Genomic DNA, 20,095 nt, shown 5'->3' with positions numbered 1-20,095 from the left:
GCCTATAATCCCAGCACTTTGGGAGGCCTAGGCTGGTGGATCACTTGAACTCAGGAGTTCAGGACCAGCTTGGGCAACATAGTGAAAACCCATCTCTACAAAAGAAGGAAGGAAGGAAGGAAGGAAGGAAGGAAGGAAGGAAGGAAGGAAGGAAGGAAGGAAGGAAGGAAGGAAGGAAGGAAGGAAGGAAGGAAGGAAGGGAGGGAGGGAGGGAGGGAGGGAGGGAGGGAGGGAGGGAGGGAGGGAGGGAAAGGCAGAGAAGGAGGGAGGGAAGGAAAGAGGGAAGGAAGAGAGAGAGAAAGACAGAGAGAGAGAGAGAGAGAGAGAGAGAGAGAGAAAGAAAGAAAGAAAGAAAAAGAAAGAAAGAAAGAAAAAGAAAAAAAAGAAAAGAAAAGAAAAGAAAAGAAAGAAAGAAAGAAAGAAAGAAAGAAAGAAAGAAAGAAAGAAAGAAAGAAAGAAAGAAAGAAAGAAAGAAAGAAAGAGAAAGAAAGAATAGCTGAGCATGGTGGCATGCTCCTGTAGTCCCAGCTTCTTGGGAGACTGAGGCAGAAAGGTTGCAGTGAGCTGAGATCATGCCACTACACTCCAGCCTTGGTGACAGAGTAAGACCCAGTCTCAAAAACAAAAAAACAAATGAACCAAAAACAGATTGCTTACTGTGTGCCTAAGTACTTTATATGTCTTAGCTCATTCTATGCTGACAACGATCTTATCACATGTGCTATCTTATCTCTATTTTGTGGATGGAGGAAACTGAGGCATAGAAAGGTTAAATAACTTTTCTACACTCTCACTAGTGCTGTAGAGTGTGATGCCAAAGTATTAATGACGGACTTAGTGTGCCTAGCTGAGGAGTCTGACCTTTACCTTGAATGTAATAGAACCCTGAAAGGTTTTAAGCAGGAAGGTGACCTGACATGAGCAGATTTACAGTTAAAAAGTCACTCTGGTAGAGATTGGGTAGGAGAAAGGGCTTGTGTAGTCTAGAGGCTGAGAGAACAATAATCCTGGGATAAAGCAATGAGGGCCTAAACCCAGACCATGGCAGTGCAATAGAAGGGAAGAAAAGAGCCCAAACATGTACATTTAGGAAGTAAAATCAGATTCTCAGGCAATGGGGATAGAAGAGACAGAATGTAGAATGGCTGGAATACTAGGTCCTTGGATGAATGCGCCTTCAACTAAGGGAATACAGAGGGAAGAAGGGCTTCTAATTCATGTTAAGTATGAAGTGTCTAGGCAAGTTTCAGGTAGAAACTCTTTTCCATAAAGTCATCATTTCTTTTCAAATAAAGACGACATTATATGAGTCCAGAACCCAGTGATAATGTCTGAGCTCAGTAGAAGGAGCTGGAGGCATTGGGTCATACATGGTGGTAGCTAAAGGAAAGCAGAGGCTTCCTTCTGGTCACCTAATGAGAACCATATGGATGAAAGAGCACAATGCAAAAATCAGGTCCTGAGCAGTGGCAGTAGCAATACTGAAGGGCAACTGGAAGAGACTGCATGCAGGAGACAGAAAGATGCTCAGAGAAGGAGATGATACTTAGGCAAGTATGACATCACTAACACTAAAGTGAGAGTTTTAAAGAGGGAGTGGACAGCACATTGAGCCACATTGTAGTTCAATAAGACCAGGACACAGTCATTGAATTTCACAATTTGAGGATAAATGATGACTTTATGGAAAGGAGTTTCAGGGACTAGAGTCTGACTGCAGCAAAGAGTGAATGTGATGGGAGGAAGTAGAGGAAGTGAGCATAGAACCACTCTTGAGGCTTGGCTATGAAGGGAAGGAGAGTCAGGAGAGGACACGAAGAGGAGAAAAAGAGAGCATTTGAGTGAGAAGACTTATTCTGACCACATGTCTACACACAAGAAACATTCTAAAGCATCATTTTTAGTTTTGCAGCTGTAGGCAAATAAGTAAGAAACTGACACACCATTTCTAGAGTTTGCTGAGCAATAGAATCTGCAGAATCCTCTGTCGCCTTTGGAGCAACAAGGACCCTGATGAGATGGCAATGTGAGGCAAGAGAAGGGAAAGATTACCTTCAGCTTCCTCTGGAGCCAAGCTCAGCTGGGGGAAATTCCTAGCTTTCTTGTAGGCTTGGAATTCACTAGGGAACTAGGTAGCTGAGGTCCTTGCTGGCTTGTCAGCCATCTCACAAGGAGTTTCTCAGTGGGGACAAGACTTCAGGTCCTAAGCCTGTGAGGCAGACCTTGGAGGGTTTAGCACATAAGGGTCACCTTATTGGATTACCCAAACCAGAAAGCCACCCTAAGCCTTTATAGGCTATTATCCACCATCTACCAGATCACTCCAAAGAGCTGGCAGTGATAAAACACCAGAGCCAGAGACTAGACTAGCGAAGGACTCTAGCTAGCAGCAAGACCCACCTGAGGAAGCCACCTTACAGCCACCATGCAGCCAGTCAGGTAACACATCTCCATTCCCTCCTGCTGCTTCGTGCAGGTTGTTTTAATCACCTCCTATTTATCCTTTGGTGCCTTAGAGGTATTGGGATAGGCAAACACATGATACCCAACACCAGGCAGAGGAGGTGTTGTAACTTTATTAGTTACATGTCCTCATAACCTGGGGAAGGAGAACATGGCACACCACGCAGGGTCACGTTAGAGTTCCACCCGAAAACTGAGTGAACAAGCCAGGGCTGGGAAAGGCAGACTTTGTAGTATCAAGAGGGTAAGGTGACTCGTGATTTCTGTGAGAGAATGTGATTGGTTTGTGTGAAAAATTCCTCAGGCAGGTAGGGAACTGAAACCCACTACAGGGATAAGTAGAAACAGTGCCTGGTCCCCTGACTAAGGAGGGTTATTTGACTGGGGGACCTCAACCATGGGAGGAGGAGGTAAACTTGGGATCAGGCCATTTGAGGTCCTGCTGATTTTTCCAGATGTCAAGTCAACACATAATATTGGATCTTAATTTTAGATCGTCCGCCACACAGGTGTTGGTGGCCTCCTAAGAGTTTGATGGACAGTGGAGGGATTATAGGCACAGAACAAGCATTGAACTAGACAGCAACAGAAAATAATTACACTTGCATTTGATTGAATATTTACCTGAGAGATGCTCAATTTTAAATCAGCAGAAACTGAAAAATTTACTGGGATGGACCAAGTTTTCTGATTGGACCAATTTAGTTTTTCTGCTGCTGAGCAGTAACAGGGCTTGTCAAATAAAAGTATGTGGAGTGGCCAGGCGTGGTGGCTCATGCCTGTAAACCCAGCACTTTTAGGCCAAGGTGGGTGGATCATGAGGTCAGGAGATTGAGACCATCCTGGCCAACATGGTGAAACTCCATCTCTACTAAAAATAAAAATAAAAAAAAAAATTAGCCAGACGTGGTAGTGTGCGCCTATAGTCCCAGCTACTCAAGAGGCTGAGGCAGGAGAATTGCTTGAACCTGGGAGGCAGAGGTTGCAGTAAGCTGAGACAGTGCCACTGCACTCCAGCCTGGGTGACAGAGAGAGACTCCGTCTCAAAAAAAGAAAAAAAAAAAAAAGGATGTGTAGCCATCAAAATAAAGAGGGTTTACGTTTCCACAGAGCTGACTGGTGACATCCGATTCATATTCACCTTGCCCATTGTTAAACATTGCAAAGGGGCTGTAGAGAAGGTTGGGGTGCTTCCAGGAGAATGCTGAAAACTGTCTACCGAGAAGCCTCACAGGTGACATTACCTTTGGTGAATTTAACAAGGCCCCCAGTCTGGCCTTCAGCCCTGTCAGTTTCTCAGAGTGGAAGCCTCAGGATAGATGATTCATGGCAATCTACTCACAAGAGGCCTGGGTAATTTATAGTGGGAGATATCCAGTTCTAGTTGCTGGAGTGCATGTATCCCCACCCAGGATGTTCCTTTGCTGAGATTAGGGTACTGAGGAAGATATACTAACAATTAGAATGTTGATCAGTAAGCATGGAAGAGATTCATTGCTCTGTGGCAATGCCTAATCAATCATTTCTACTTCACCTACAGAGATGCTTTCCCAGTGACTGGAAAGTTTATTTTGCCCATATTTAGTGTTTCTCTCTGGATCATGCTGAATAAACAGTGCCTAGTTCTCCATCACTCCTTCCCTTTGTAAATACTCCATACTGACCCAGACTGGGATCCATTTACCTTCGGTGGGCTTCCTCAGCATTCCCTAATCATCTACAGATCAGACAATATTTTAATTGCTTGTTTACGGTCTGCCTCGTTCTTAAGGCTGTAAGGACTGTAAGATCTCTAGGTCTTCCTCAGCACTCTTAGTTTTGGGGAACTTCAATAGCTCTGTTTCGAAACAGTAGAATGTCTGCACCTCAAATTCCATTCCCACATCACTGCAACCCATTTCCTTGACCACCATGGATGTAGAATCACTCATCCAATTTCCACTGGAAGCAGGACTGAGTGGAATGAGAGGCTGTCCTGGTGACAGGGCTGAGGTTGAAGGGGGAAAGGTTAAGCTGAATTAGAAGTCCAGGTCACCAAAGGAAGCATCGGGCATGACAGCCTGGGGAGGGGGCCCAGTCACCCTGCTGACAGTGGCTGTTACATTGGAGAAACACTGGGAGGACTTGGAACATATGCTTTGACTGGCTCTTTTTCCGTAGATGCTAGAGAAATGAGTTTGTTCTTAGATGGACTTTAAAAGGGCTTTTCAAAAGTGAGACGCATACTGGGATCCTTGGTCTGATATATAAGCAAGTCTGGAATACAGCAAGTGCTCAATAATTACTTGTTAAATTACTTTTTAAGTGTTTATTTTCCCTATTACATTTCCCAAAATTTGAAGTTTAACATTTTAAGGATAAAATAGGAAAGGACACTTAGCTGTGGAATAAACTTTTTGGAAACACATTTATCAATAACATTTTGATAGAATAAAATAAAATTGCAAATCATTAATCAGGTTTCTTTTTCAAAGGGTCATTTTTTTCATAAATGTGGATAAATATTGGAATTACTTGTCAAGAATTTATATTGATCAAATAGGAAAGTATCTTTAAAAGATAATTTTCATAAAGAAGTCAAATCTTGACTCATATAGATATAAAAGAAACATGTACTAAAGATCTTACTTAACTCATAGATCGGTGAGAGAACTAGGCAGATATTATAAGCAATTCAAAAGAAAATCCAAAAACAAACAATCAAACAAAAAAACAGACACATTTCTATATCAAGACTATTGAAATAAATGTGTAAAAAGAGACAAAACTATTTTTTTCCATGGTGGGAGAATTGGTCCTTCTATCAGACAGTTCAGTTGCATGTTTTGCAATGTCATTAGCTACCTATAAGTTACAGAATTGGAAGAAATCTATACAATCAGAATCAAATAAATGGAAGAATGTACTATAGACAATAAATAGTTTATATTGAAGCACTAATTTTTTAATAGTCTCAAAGACACTGACATTTTGATACTCCAATTAAACAATATTGCAATAATGAATTATAAAAATTCAGAAGGAGTCTGATTGCTGAGTTTCAGGCATCAACATTGTGTTGATGAAAAAGAGACTTGGGGCATTGTGGGAAGTTTTTTTATATCAAATCCTCTATATATAGTCTAAAATCACATATCAGCCAACTACTACCTATTCTATTCACACAAGTAGTTTATGTTAGTTACTGAGTTAGCAATTATTGGAAACTGGGAGCTTGTAGATCATCAACTACTTTGAATGAAATTTTGGCAGATTATCAGAAAACAGAGTGAATTAGTAGGTAAGAACTTATCTATTTGCTAGCATTTTTCTACAAGAAATTCCTTTCAAAGTAAACATAAGTGGATATTTAAATATATATATTGCCAAACATTCAAATGCCCTTGCCTCTAAGATATACTTGCAGAGGATAACATTTTTCAGTTACTTTCTTGGGTTCAGTTTCCCTATCAAGAATTAAAACACTAACAATAATTTAATTTTGTAGGTTACTTTCCATTTTTAGTTTTTATTGTTTCTCTTTAAAATAAAGTATCTGAAATTGGTATTTAAGGTCATTTTTATTCCAAAGTAAACTCATTTTGATATATTAAAATCAGCTATAATATCAACTAGGATTAAAATATTTATAATCTGGTGCCTGATTGGTCTAGAGTAGTAAAACTTTGCTCTGATATTTTTACATCATAAGAAATCTGAACAAATTATAACAGGTGTCTGAGTGATAGATAAGACTGGTTACTCTCCTCCTGTGGTGCTGAATGCATTGGCTTGATTTGTGCCTCGTGAGTTATAAGTAAAGACACCTGATGACTTGGCAGGACCCTCATTCACTGAAAGTCAGTGCTCCATTTTCCCAGGCCCTAGGGAACATGAGAAGCACTACTGAATTAAAGAGCTAAGGAAGGAGGAGGAGTAACTGCAATCATTTATTCCAGCACCAACACTAACCTTCATGGGGATTGTCTGGTTGGAGAATTGCAAATACTTGCCTTGTGTACCATCATTCAACATTGATAATTTAACACATACTTTTTCTGCAGACCCAGAAATAGCCTCAGAATCCTAAATATAATGCTCACGGCAGCCACTGCTAATAAATCAGAGTTGACATGCAATTTAGAAATTATTTGCCATCCTTGTTCCACATCTTATTTTAAAAATTTTAAACTCCCACAAACACCATGAAATGGGCAATGAGTGACAGGATCAAAGATGATTCTTTCAGAAGTCATAGAATGACACAGCCCCCAGGCAGAACCCAGGCTACAGATAGCTCTTGTTTGGCCTAATTCAATAGTGGTTTTGTTTGTTTGTTTGTTTTGGGGGCAGGGGAAATTACTAGTTGTCGGCATTAAAACATCAGGAAATTTCATACAAATATTTGGATTGCTGTCTTTTATGATAAGATTTGGAAACACTGGACTATTATTTCCACATTTCAGTGACTGGCTAGATCTGAGAATTCGCTTTCCCCTAAAGACACACAAGCTCACAATTGCTGTAGATCTCACTCATCTAACTTCTTGCTGGCATACGTGACCAGAGTAGCCTCTGTAGGCATCCGAACACACAGCCCCTCCTTGTTCAACCGTGACTCTAAGTTTCTGTGGCACCTGCACTCAGTCACCAAATTTTGAGGTTTGTGAATAAAGAAAGGGACAGGATTGGCGGGCCCCTTTTCAGGTGCTAAGGTAGCTCAGAGATGAGCAATGAGGGCAATGAGAATTCCTAAGTTAGCTTCTTCCCCTAGGGTTCAAACCCTCAAAGTAGGGCACAGAGTTCTCAGCCAGGAATGAGGAGTCCAGAAGGCCCAGATCCCCTCAGGTGCCAAATGATTTCATTTCAGTGAGTCTGGCGTGGTGTCTGCAGCCTTGCATCTGTCAATGAGATGTCATCATGAAGCAATTACAAACACAGCCAGGGGTAAGAAAAACAAAAATAGATCCGAAAAAGGTTTTATGAGGGTCTATGCATTTAGAAGAAATGGTTGCTCAGAATACGCTGGCCTAAGCTTCAGGGAATGCTGAAGGATACTTCTAACTCCTTTTGGAGCTAAGGAGTTCTTAAGACAGCTTAGAGACCTCGGATGCAACAGGGTCAAGAAAGCTTAAGAAAGTACAAAACCTTATATTAGTCATAGGAGTTCTAAATGCTGTAGTTTCTGGGTTCTTACCTTTAGCTTCCTTGCAGTTCTTCTAAAACCCCAGGCATGCTCCAGTCTCCAGGCCTGCTCCTTCTGTTAGTCTTTGCCTGCAACACTCTTCCTTCCTTTAGGACTTTGCCTGAATGACTTACAGCTCTCTCTACCCTAGCTCCCAATCTCTCCTTTTTCCTTTTTTTTTTTTTTTTGAGTATTCACAGCTGTATAATATATATTTAACTTCCTCATTTTGTTCAGGGCAGGTGTTCCTTTTACTAGTTGGATGAGGGGAGAAAGTTTTGTCTTTGTTGTTCATTGACAGATAGATACAGCCAGGTACACAGTCAGCACTCAATTGGGGTGAAAATTGTTTGGGTGAGGGAGAAGGGACAAGATGGAGGAAGGTGAACAAGAAGGCATAATCCATGTTGCTTCCGGGTTCTTCCTCACCAACTTTCCCGCGCGCGGGAAAATGCAGCCCACCCCCGGAAGATGCAGATCAACCCAGCAACCATCCTCTGCTACCAAGAGAACCTCGTCGGAGAGTGTATGCATATTTGCAAAAAAAGACTGCCACTTTCTTATGTACTTTGGCCTCATGTTTAATTACTTAGCTCTCCTAAATTAAGTTACATTAAATTAAATTAAATTAAATTAAAACAGTTGGTGCCGAAACCCGACCCAGAAGGAGACCCTTCCTCAACATCCCCTAGGGGTCTAACAAACCTCCTCCGCAGCGAACCGGCTCCCAACCCAACCAGCCACCAACACCGAACAAGTGTTCCAGCTTTCCACTGGTGCCGCTCTGACAATTTCTTCTTCGGTGAGTACTCCCCTTTGTTAACCATCTCCGTTCGTTTCCGTGTCCTTGGCCTAGAGTCGTACCTACGCCCAAGGACGTAGCCACCCTGTGGCGCAGTGAGGCCTTCAACCCGGAGACGTCCGTCTTGAAGTTCCTCAATTCTCCGTTAGTGGCTCCAGGAGCCCCCAGTCTCCAGCAGCGGCAAAGGACGCTTTGCCACTGCCTGAGGTCGGTTTCCATTTCTGGTGGTTAAACAATGGGAACCTCACAATCCAAAATCCCTAGGAACACCCCCTTAGGGTGTCTCCTCCAAAACTTGGAAGCTCCACTGTGGCGTGGCCACAATATAAATTAGACAACCAGTCTCAACGGCCGCCTGAAGGCACCTTAGACCGTAACATTTTAATTAGATCTCTAATTTCTGCCAGAGGCTCAGAAAGTGGTCAGAAATTATCTATGTCCAAGGCTTTTAGGACTTGCGCTCTGGCAGGTTCTTAATGTGTGTATGTGTATGTGTGTGTAGTTATATGAGAGTGATACTAATCCTGAAAGCGATACTATAGAAAAGGAGGACAAAAGATAGGGACAAAAGTATCACAGAGCACTAAAATAACTCCAGGATTGTTTGGGCTGTGGCCATGAGGCTGGACTTCTGAACATGTTTCCCTGAGATGCTTTGGGAAGAACTCTTAATATGGCTTAAAATTCATACTCTTGAAATTTACCCTTATGATGAATTTGATCTTTTCTAAGGGAATATACACTTTTGAAGGGATTTTATAGGTGGTAGCAGATTCACAGACTTTTTAGTCATAAAGCAATAATTCAAATTTTAGCTTTTGGTGAATTTTAAATGGTGGCAAATTTGGGGGATGGGGCATTGAAAAACAATGGAGTCTATATCATATATATGATAAATGTAAAATATAAAATATATGATAAATATATACATTTATTTATTTATTTACTTATTATTATTATTTTTTGACACAGGCTGGAGTGCAGTGGCGCAATCTTGGCTCACTGAAACCTCTACCTCCCAGGTTCAAGTGAATCTCATGCATCAGCCTCCTGATTAGCTGGGATTACAGGTACGTGCCACCAAGTCCAGCTAAGTTTTATATTTTTAGTAGACACAGGATTTCACCATGGTGGCCAGGCTGGTCTCAAAGTCCTGTCTGTCTTCAAGGGGTCTGCCCTCCTTGGTCTCCCAAAGTGCTGTGATTACAGGCCTGAGCCACCGGGTCCAGCCTCATTTATCATATTAAATCTCATAAGAGTTCCATAAATGCAAGGGGTAGGACTCATTCTAAGGAATTACTCACTTCTCTGACTTCATTTGCCAGAATTTTCCAGCTCTTGGCTCATCTAAGATTTGTGAATTTAATCCTTGCAAAAAGTCTTCCAAAAATTTGCTAATTTTTTGTTTGTTTGTTTTGGTTTTTTTTGAGATAGAGTCTCACTCTGTTGCCCAGGCTGGAGTGCAGTGGCTCGACCTCGGCTCACCACAACCTCCACTTCCTGGGATCAAGCGATTCTCCTGCCTCAGCTCCCTGAGTAGCTGGGATTACAGGCTTGTGCCATGATGCCCGGCTAATTTTTTTTTTTTTTTTTTTGTATTTTTAGTAGAGATGGAGGGTTTCACCATGTTGGCCAGGCTGGTCTCAAACTCCTGACCTCAGGTGATCTGCCTGCCTTGGCCTCTCAAAGTGCTGAGATTACAGGCATGAGCCACCATGTCCAACCAAGCTACTTGTTTTGACTAACTCTTTGTTTTTGTTTGTTTGTTTTTTGTTTTGAGATGGGATTACAAGCGTGAGCCACCGTACCTGACCTTGACTAACTCTTTATTGCAAAAAAAAATTATAATCTTTGGTGAACTTATTTCTATATCAGTTACACAGGTTACAGCAAACATATTATTTTTTAAAAATAAGAGGAAATAACAGGCCATATTACAATAGGAAAAATGGAAATTATGTTTTTTAACTGATGAAAGATATTGTGTTATTAAAAAACAAAATGGTGCACACACACATGGTAAAATACACAAAACAAGGATTAACAATGATCCTGAAAATGTATCTGCTATTCTTTTGTGTACTTTTGATTCTGTTCTGTATCTTTGCTTGAACTTGGGCTGAGGGTGCTTGGTAGGTAAAAGAGATATTCATGGAGTGAAACTAAGAACAAATAAGACTTAGTGTAAATATTATGGGATGGAAGAAGTTGGAGAGAGAAAGAAGGTTGCCAAAGAATTGCAAAGTATGCTTAACCTGCTGGGGAACAGATTTATAGCTACAGATTACAGCTTTGAATTTAAAAGAGCTAACTGAACCTTAGTGAAAATATAGAAATATTGGTCCAAGGAGATTTTAAAGAAAATCTTGAGTCATAAAAACCAGAAGGGATTCCTAAAGGAAGACATGTAGCAACAAGTCAAATGATGAAATTTGTTTATACCGTTAACGCCTACACTCAATAAAGTCACCTGGGACTTTAGTGGAATATGCAAATTATTCTGGAATTTGAAAACTAAAGAAGTTTAATTTGTATAATTGATAGAAAAAAAGGCAAATGTGAACTGGGACTGGCACATGGAATTGCAGAACTGTGGGTCTTTGTTTTTGCCTCAGAAATGGCTTCAAAATCATTTTTATAACTTGCATTGGTGGGGTTTGGGCAAAGTAATCTCGTGCATTTCTGACAGAACAGGATCTTGTGCAGAGCATCCAGAGGCCTCAGGTCCTTGCCATTAGTTAAGACACATGATTCTGGCCTTTGTGAATTTTAGTTTCCAACCTATAAAATGAGGAGCTAGGACTAGGTGATTTCTTTTCTTTCCTTATTTATTTATTTATTTATTTATTTATTTATTTGAGAAGGAGTTTCGCTCTTGTTGCCCAGGCTGGAGTGCAATGGCGCGATTTCAGCTGGCTCATTGCAACCTCTGCCTCTCAGGTTCAAGTGATTCTCTTGCCTCAGTCTCCCGAGTAGCTGGGATTACAGGCATGTACCACCATGCCCAGCTAATTTTGTATTTTTAGTAGAGATGGGGTTTCACTGTGTTGGCCAGGCTGGTCTTGAACTCCTGACCTCGTGATCTGCACACCTCAGCCTCTGAAAGTGCTGGGATTACAGGCATGAGCCACCGTGCCCAGCCTAGGACTAGATGATTTCTAAGGTTCTTCTTGGGCGTCACTCTATGTGTCATGTTTTTAGTTTACTTAAGTAGACTTACGTTGAAATGTCTGTTTAAGTTTAACTAAGTAGAATTAAAGGGGACATGCCAGATTCTGTTAATGAAAGCAATAAAAAGTTTCTGAAAAAAAAAAAAGCCTTCTTATATTGCCTTCTGGAGTCAATAACGGTTCAAGTATTTTATTCTTTTAAATGAAGGTCTAAGGTTGATATTATAATTACAGAGATAAATTATGAGGACTCTGCATGGCACAGTACTACACATAACCATCTAGATTGTTCAGTTGCACACTGTTTCACCTCCAGCTGGTTAAACCTCTCTAAGCCGTAATCCCTAAGCACATTTCGTCTTTTCTGGTGGGGCTCCAAGGTTCAAACTCCTGTTATTTTAAAATCAAAACTGTACACTTTGCAGTCACCTGATTAAATTCTTAACACAGAAGAATTCTAAATTCTAGAACCAAAACACTTTAAGTTGTTCTCATCACTTAGATCTTTTAAGCTGGGTCAAGATTCATAAGGATCTTTTAGCCTTGTGTCATTTAGCCTTGACTCTTGAAGCTCCGATAAACTGCTCTATTCTTGTTGGTTTACTATAGCTCCTAAATGTGTGTTGATTGATTATTACTTATCTTAAGGCTATACCCACTGACACTCCTCCCACCTACACACAAAGGAAGTCTGTTACCTCTTTGTCCTCTCCTGGCAACTTCAAAATCCTTCTGTTCTGGACCAGGCGTGGTGGCTCATATCTGCAATCCCAGCACTTTGGGAGGCTAAGGCGGGTGGATCACCTGAGGTCAGGAGGTCGAGACCAGCCTGGCCAACATGACGAAACTCCGTCTATACTAAAAATACAAAAAATTAGCCAGGCATGGTGGCGGGCACCTGTAATCCCAGCTACTTGGGAGGCTGAGGCAGGAGAATCACTTGAACCCAGGAGGCAGAGGTTGCAGTGAGCTGAGATTGTGCCACTGCACTCCAGCCTAGGCAACAAGAATGAAATTTCACCTCAAAAATAAAATAAAACAAAATAAAATTAGCCGGGCATGGTGGCAGGTGCCTGTAATCTCAGCTACTCGGGAGGCTGAGGTAGGAGAATTGCTTGAGCCCAGCAGGCAGAGATTTCAGTGAGTTGAGATTGCGCCACAGTACTCCAGCCTGGGTGATAGAGTGAGACTCTATCTTTAAAAAAAAAAAAAAAATCCTCCTGTTCTGGTATTATTATCTGCCTCCATTCCCAATGATCTGATGTGAGCAAATGAAAGTGGGGAGAAGGCAGCTCAAATGCAGATAGATAGAACTTAGAATTATTTATTTTTAATTTTAAGCTTTATTTGAGGCAGGTTCTCACTGTGTTGCCCAGTGCAGTGGCATGATCACAACTCACTGCAACCTTGATGTCATGGGCTCTAATGATCCCCCCACCTCAGCCTCCCAAGTAGCTGGGACTACAGGTACACAACACCATGCCTGGCTAATTTTTAAATTTTTGGGGGATGGGGTCTCAGTTAAATAGGTTGGTCTCAAACTTGAGGTTGGGCTCAAGCAATCCTCCCTCCTCAGCCTCCCAAAGTGCTGGAACTGCAGGTGCTACAGGTATGAACCACCGCATCCAGCCAGAAGTTTAAAAATCATTTAAATTTAATTTAAGTCGTTGACAAAAATTGAGCTAGAAATTTGACTCTGATCTTAATGGTAGCCAAAATCACATGTATATCAGGGTTACAGAAGGGAAAACATATTACACCTTTAGGAGAGAAATTCCTCTGGCTTTATGTTCTAAGTGAAATTTCTTGAGTGTGGCATCACACTGAAAAAAAATCTCCCCAAATAAAATACATTTTTTGAGTTTATTATTCCTTCAGTATAAGTTAAGGATCTTAAGGGAAACTCTGAAAGAATTTCTGGAAAGCAAGACAAATAGAAGCGTATGAAGCTTGGTGTGATCTGGCCTAATCCACTGAAAAATAGAAAGACTGTTCTTCAGTCTGTACTATGTCTCTCAAATAGGATTTTGATATAAGTTGGTTTGAAGTTACTCAGGTCTATATTTCTGATTCTCAAATATCACTTATAAAGAGGATACACACTTCTTAACATTTTCTTCTATATCCCATTCACTTTCTACTTCTCTGTAGGCGCTGCCAGATCTCTCTCTGTCTCTCAAACCCCAGTCTTCCTGAAAAGCTTGTCATACAGCCTTAGTCTATACATATACTTTTTCCGCTTCTACCACTTTCCCTTTTCTGATTCTGCACACCAAATTCCAAATAATCAACTGGCAAAGCAGAATCCTTCTCAGAAGGTGGGCAAGGTGAGAAGATGAGACAGACAAAATCTTCTTTCACAAGGAGGTCAGTGGCAAAGAGCTATCCTCTGTTATTAATTTTTACTCAATCACACATGCATTATCTTTGTTAAACTTAATAATAATTCTCTGTGGTAGTTATTGCTTTCCTATTTAAAACCAGGAACCTAAGATTCAGAGAGTTCATGGAATTTGACCAAGATCTCATAAACAGCAAATAGTTTACTGGGCATTGCTAATCCTTGTTCTTAGGTCTTGTAAGACCATGGACGGCAAGTTTTCCGTGTGACTGGTTAAAGAGAGATCCACATCCTCTAAAGACTGGGAAAGTCAATGGTAATGTTGACATCATTTTATCAAATGGAAGGCCCTAACTTAGGCTCTCACCAGCTTCAGTGGCTTCCTCACTTACACATGGGGTCGGGAGCCCGCATACCTGTCATCCCTAAACCAATGTGACATACGGTGTGGCAGGGTACAGTGATTACACATATAAGCCATGGAGAAGTTATTCATCACAATCTTATATTTTCTTTTCATGTATGTTTGCATAGTTATGTGTTTGGGCATCCCCAAGAACACCCTCAGTTTCAATGACTTGCTAGAAGGGCTCATAGACTGGCAAAAGCTGTTACACTCACAGTTATGGTTTATTACAGCAAAAGGGTACAAGTTAAAGTCATGGAAACTTGTTCTTACAAGGAAAGAACAAGCACAAGTTTCCAGTTATCCCTTCCCTGTGAAGTCATATGAGCAGTACTGAATTTTTCCAGCAATGATGTGTGACAGCACAGAGTATTGCCAAACAGGAAGTTCACCTAAACTTTGGTTCCAGGATCTGTTTGTTTGTTTGTTTGTTTTGAGACGGAATCTCATTCTGTTGCCTAAGCGGGAGTGCAGTGGCGCAATCTCGGCTCACTGCAACCTCCACCTCCTGGGTTCAAGAGATTCTCCTGCCTCAGCCTCCTGAGTAGTTGGGACTACAGGTGCGCACCACCATGCCCTGCTAATTTTTTTATTTTTATTTTTAGTAGAGATGGGGTTTCACCATATTAGCCAGGGTGGTCTCTATCTCCTGACCTCATGATCCGTCTGCCTCAGCATCCCAAAGTGTTGGGATTACAGGCGTGAGCCACTACACCCAGCCGGTTCCAGGGTTTTAATTGGGGGTTGGTCATGTAGGCATGAAGTTCATGGTGTGACTGACCTTTGTTACTCAGTTTCCAGTTCCTCCTGAGGTCAAGCTGACACATCATGGCTCAAGGCCACCGTACATCATGCCAATTAGTCTAATTTCATCCTGCCAATCAAAAACTAAGACCAAAAATGTTAGGTAATTTGTGAAAAGTACCAATATGTTAAGAATCTATGTGTGTGGCTGGGAGTGCTGACTCATGCCTACAATCCAAGCACTTTCAGAGGCCAAGACAGGAGAATCATTTGAGATCAGGAGTTCAAGACTAGCCTAGGCAACATAGTGAGACCCTGTCTCTACAATTTTCTTTTTTTTTTTTTAATTAGCTGAGCATGGTGGTATGTGCTTGTAGTCCTAGCTACTCAGAGATTGGGGTGGGAGGATCACTCGAGCCCAGGAGCTGAATGCTGCAGTGAGGTATGATTGCTGACTCCAGCCTGGGAAACAGAGAGAGGTCCTGTCACAAACAAACAAGCAAACAAACTGTGCGTCTGTTCAAAGGGTATTTTGCAACTGTGTGTTTAAAAATGGATCACATTATTTAGTTGACAACAATAACAACAGCAGCAAACTATCCCTCTATGGATACATCTCTTAAGAAATAGCCCGACTGATGAAACAAGGCTGCTGAAAGCAAAATGGAACAAATTTTTGTAACTGTGGAAAAGAGTGAGATTACATAGCAATTTTGCTGGCCTGAGTTAGAAGAAGACGAGCAAACCGACTTCATTTATTCATTGGCTCATATCACTATTTTCACTGGAGGAAAAAAAGGAACAGAGGCGGCTTGTGGATAGCAAACCATGTGTTTAGGAATTGACTTAAATTTTCAGTGGAAAAGGCAAAATACATGCAGAAAAAAAGTCATAGTTCTATATTGAATGTAAATAGCTGTGTTTTGGGAATTTATCTAATGTTAAATTTAACATTTAGATCAATTAGTTATTGCTATGTAGCTATATATTCTAAAACTCAGTGGCTTTACAGAAATAATTTATTATGATTAGTGTATCTGCAGGTCATCCGGAGATTAGGATTGGCTGAAATGGCTCTGGTTCAAGTGTGTCTCATGCTTCTTAGACAAGCAGAATAGCATTGGGGCATAATTTTCTCATAGCAAAGGAAGGTGGATGAGAGAGCAAGTGGAAAAACTCAAGGTTTTTTAAGACCTAGTCTACAGACTGGCATTTGCCACTTCCAGCCCAGCATCACAGGGCACAACAAGTCACGTGGTGTATTAGTGTCCTATGGCTATCCTAACAAAGGTCTACAGACTGGGTGGCTTCAACAACAGAAATTTATTATCTCACAGCTCTGGAGACTAAATGTCCAAGAGCAGGGGGTTGACAGGGTTGGTTCCTTCTGAAGACTGTGAGGGAAGAATCTGTTCCAGGTCCCTCTCCTTGCCTTGGAGATGGCTGTGTTCATGTTCACATAGTGTTTTCCCTGTATGCATGTCTGTTTCCAAATTTCTCCTTTTTACAAGGACCCCAGTCAGATTGGATTGGGCCTATCTCGATAACCTCATTTTAGTTGATTACCTCTGTAAAGATCCTATGTCCATATAAGATCATATTCTGAGGTGCTGGGAGTTAGGACTTCGACATATGAATTCTGGGGGGACACAATTTGACCCATAATAATGGGTCAAGCCCAAAATAAAGGACTTATAAACTGAACCCGTAATGATGAAATGGCAAGGAATGTGGATGCATAAAGGGACAAGGAATTGGGGTCTTAATAGTTTAGACTCTAATGAAGTGCATGGGGTTGGAAAACTATGGGCCATGGGTCAAACCTGGCCTGTTGCCTGTTTCTGTAAAAAACATTTGATTGGGTCACAGAATGGTCATTTAAAAAAATGTATTGTCAGTCTGATAACAAGAGACTGTACGGCTTGCAAAATCAAAAGTAATTTTTATGTGGCCCTTTCCAGAAACAGGCTGCTGACCTCTAGTCTCACCAGATCAGTAAGGCTTAGAGAATAATGACTTTTCCCGAATTGGAGTAACTGTCCTAATGGAGCAATGAGGAAACATTGTTTTTGGAGCAAGGAGTTTTGTCTTGTGGCATCAGTTTTGCCAGGAGGTAGCTCTGTAACCTTGAGCAAGACCCTTAGTTTCCCTGTCTCTGTTTCTTATCTGGGAAATCTGGGAACTGGTCATGTTGCCTGCCTGACTGTTTTTCCTGAAGTATAACCAGACATTAAATCTTGAGCTACTAAAATGACTGCATTGTACAATTCAATAAAGAAGGTAGCGTAATTGTAGAAAAATATTATTCCCCTCCATGGGCCTGTATCAATTCTTTTAAAGAAATAAAAGTTGTATATTTTTTGTGTATTGGCAATTTTGCTTACCGTGGAATTGGATGATATTTAAGGTTCTTTTTTTTTCTTAATATTAAGATTCTATGAAATCAAACATGAAAGAAAGGTGAATATGTAAGATGTAGCATCGTTAGACAGAAATATGCTTTATTCTGATGAAATTTTATTAGGCCATTTTTGCTGCTCTGAGCATCAGAATCTTAAGATGTTGTTGTCAGAGAAGCCCCATTTGGTCCTGCTGTCCATATGTAATAATCAGAATAATTTAATTCAGAATTTTATGAAGAATCAGAAGAATGTGTTAAGTAAGACTACAGCTCCACTGTGAGTGGCAGATTGAAAAACATAATTCCAGTATTTTATAGTGCCTCCCACCAAGAGGTGTAGTCTCTTTTCCTACCTCTTGAATCTTGCTTTGAATAGATTACATAATGGAACTGATGTAATGTAAATTCAGAAATCTAGGCCTCAAAGGCCTGTGCTTTCTTGGAATGTCCCCCAACACCACTCTCATGTAAGGAAGCTGATCTAGTACACTGGAGGATGAGAAGCCAGAGGAGAATTGAGACTGCTCAGGCTACAGCCAGTGCCAACTACCAGTCATGAAGAATGAGGCTAAAATTTCCTCATTAAAAGAATGAGGAAAAAGTTCCAATTCAATCTAAATCACCTTTTGTGTGCCCCACATTTCTCTAGTCCCATACTAGCTGCCCCAAAACCTCTACTTCAGGGTTTATTTTATGTAAATTATAGAAAAGTTTTTACTATTTTCTCTCGCTTAAGTTTAAATTACAGCCTTTAGCTATAGTTTTTTTTTTTTTTTTAATCAATTGATTTCTATGGGAATCTTTTCTTTCTTCCAAGTATGCTGTACAAAATGCTGACTAGCTACTTTGGATAAGATGTGACTTGCTGCAGTTTTCTGCATCTCTAACAAACATGAACACGTGATTCTACATTTCTTCTGCAAGATCAGCACACTCTTCAGTGTGGTGGTGGGAAGGGCATTTATACCCTTGGAGCAAATAATAATTTCCTGCACGTTGTTCGAGCTGGAAACACATCTCCTCTTGTGCTAAGAATGTCATACAGATTTCATCTTCTCTGCAAACTTTGATTTGTCGTGACTGCCTGGAGTAATAAGAAGTATTGGGAGATCACATCTAGGATCAGGCATAATTGATTGGCAATGTCTTTCCTGGAGAGGAAAGTGGCCCTTATGTATATTCCGCATTTTCTACTGTTGACTGCAGTACTTTCTATGAAATACAATTAAACAGCTCTTGTCCTTTAGTAGTAGTAGCACTAGGAAATTTCTATTTAATGTCTTCATTTCCTAGTAGGTATAATTCATTATACCTAGTAGGTATAATGAAGTTACATTAGCTAGGCTAAATAAAGTCAAATTAAATTCTCTAATAACCAATGTCTTTAGAGATGGTAATCTCATCAAAAGTGCAAAGATTATTATTTGGTCATTTTTATTTACACTAACTCTTTATTTTTAAAATTTTATTTGTTTATTTATTTATTTATTTATTTATTTTTTAAGACAGAGTCTTGCTCTGTTTCCCAGGCTGGAGTACAGTGGTGTGATCTCGGCTCACTGCAAACTCTGTCTCCTGGGTTCAAGTGATTCTCCTGCCTCAGTCTCCCAAATAGCTGAAATTACAGATGCATGCCACCAAGTCCAGCTAATTTTTGTATTTTTAGTAGAGACGGGGGTTTCACCATGTTGGCCAGGCTGGTCTTGAACTCCTGACCTCATGTGATCCACCCACCTCAGCCTCCCAAAGTGCTGGGATTACAGCCGTGAGCCAATGTGTCTGGCTATACTAACTCTTTAATAATCACGTATAATAGTTAGTGGTTTAATCCATGGCAATATTTTATAAACAAATAATGTTTTAAACTATAAAATAAAGCTATAGTGATAAAATTGCAAAAAGTTGCAAAAATTGAGAGGTGATATACTGCTGGGGTTGCAAACTATGACCAGTGGCCCAAATCCAACCTGTTGCCTGTTTTAGTAAATAAAGTTTGATTGGAGCACAGCTAGACCTATTGGTTCATATTGTCTATGGCTGCTTTTGTGCTACAATGATAGGATTGAATAGATGCGAGGGACCAGCAGAGTTGAGTAGCTAGCTGGGATAGGCACCCTACAACCTTCAACACCTAAGGTATTTACTGTCAGATCTATTACAGAAAAAGTTTAACCTGATGGATTCACATAGTTAAGGATCTAACATTTATTGATCATTCTCCATATTCCAGGAACTGTGATGAACATAACCCTTTGAAGTGCTCTTTTCTATGTTAAAAAAAAAAAAAAAAAAGGTTTTATCTGAAGCAGAGGTTTTTAATTCTATCTGCACATTAAAATCCACTGAGTAGAGTTTCTAAAGAACTAATACTAAGACGTGACCCACCTGGGACCTGGGTATTGTATGCTTTTGAAAGGTACTCTGCCAAATCTAATGTGCAACAGAATTTTGAAGCATTGATCACGGCTACTATTTTTTGAACTATTTACCCTTCTAGAGGTTAGATGATATCACTACCCAGTTTGACTCATAGTGACTCAAATATCATATAAAAAGTAATCTGAAATAGTTTCACAAAATAAAAAAATAAAAAGTTTCAAGGAG

At 40.4% G+C, this 20,095-nt stretch overlaps 1 long non-coding RNA gene across 1 annotated transcript in view; it reads left to right on the top strand.

The window, feature by feature from the left end:
* LOC119620109 (uncharacterized) overlaps positions 1 to 20,095 on the top strand; it is a 127,615-nt gene that overhangs the window by 32,908 nt on the left and 74,612 nt on the right. The window contains exons 3-4 of the long non-coding RNA XR_012091890.1: positions 8,270 to 8,429; positions 9,402 to 9,499. This is a non-coding gene — a long non-coding RNA (uncharacterized lncRNA). The remainder of the gene's footprint in view (positions 1 to 8,269; positions 8,430 to 9,401; positions 9,500 to 20,095) is intronic.

The sequence above is a fragment of the Chlorocebus sabaeus genome, chromosome 3 (genome assembly GCF_047675955.1).
Source record: "Chlorocebus sabaeus isolate Y175 chromosome 3, mChlSab1.0.hap1, whole genome shotgun sequence".
NCBI lineage: Eukaryota > Metazoa > Chordata > Mammalia > Primates > Cercopithecidae > Chlorocebus > Chlorocebus sabaeus.
This window is presented reverse-complemented; position numbering and strand designations above follow the sequence as displayed.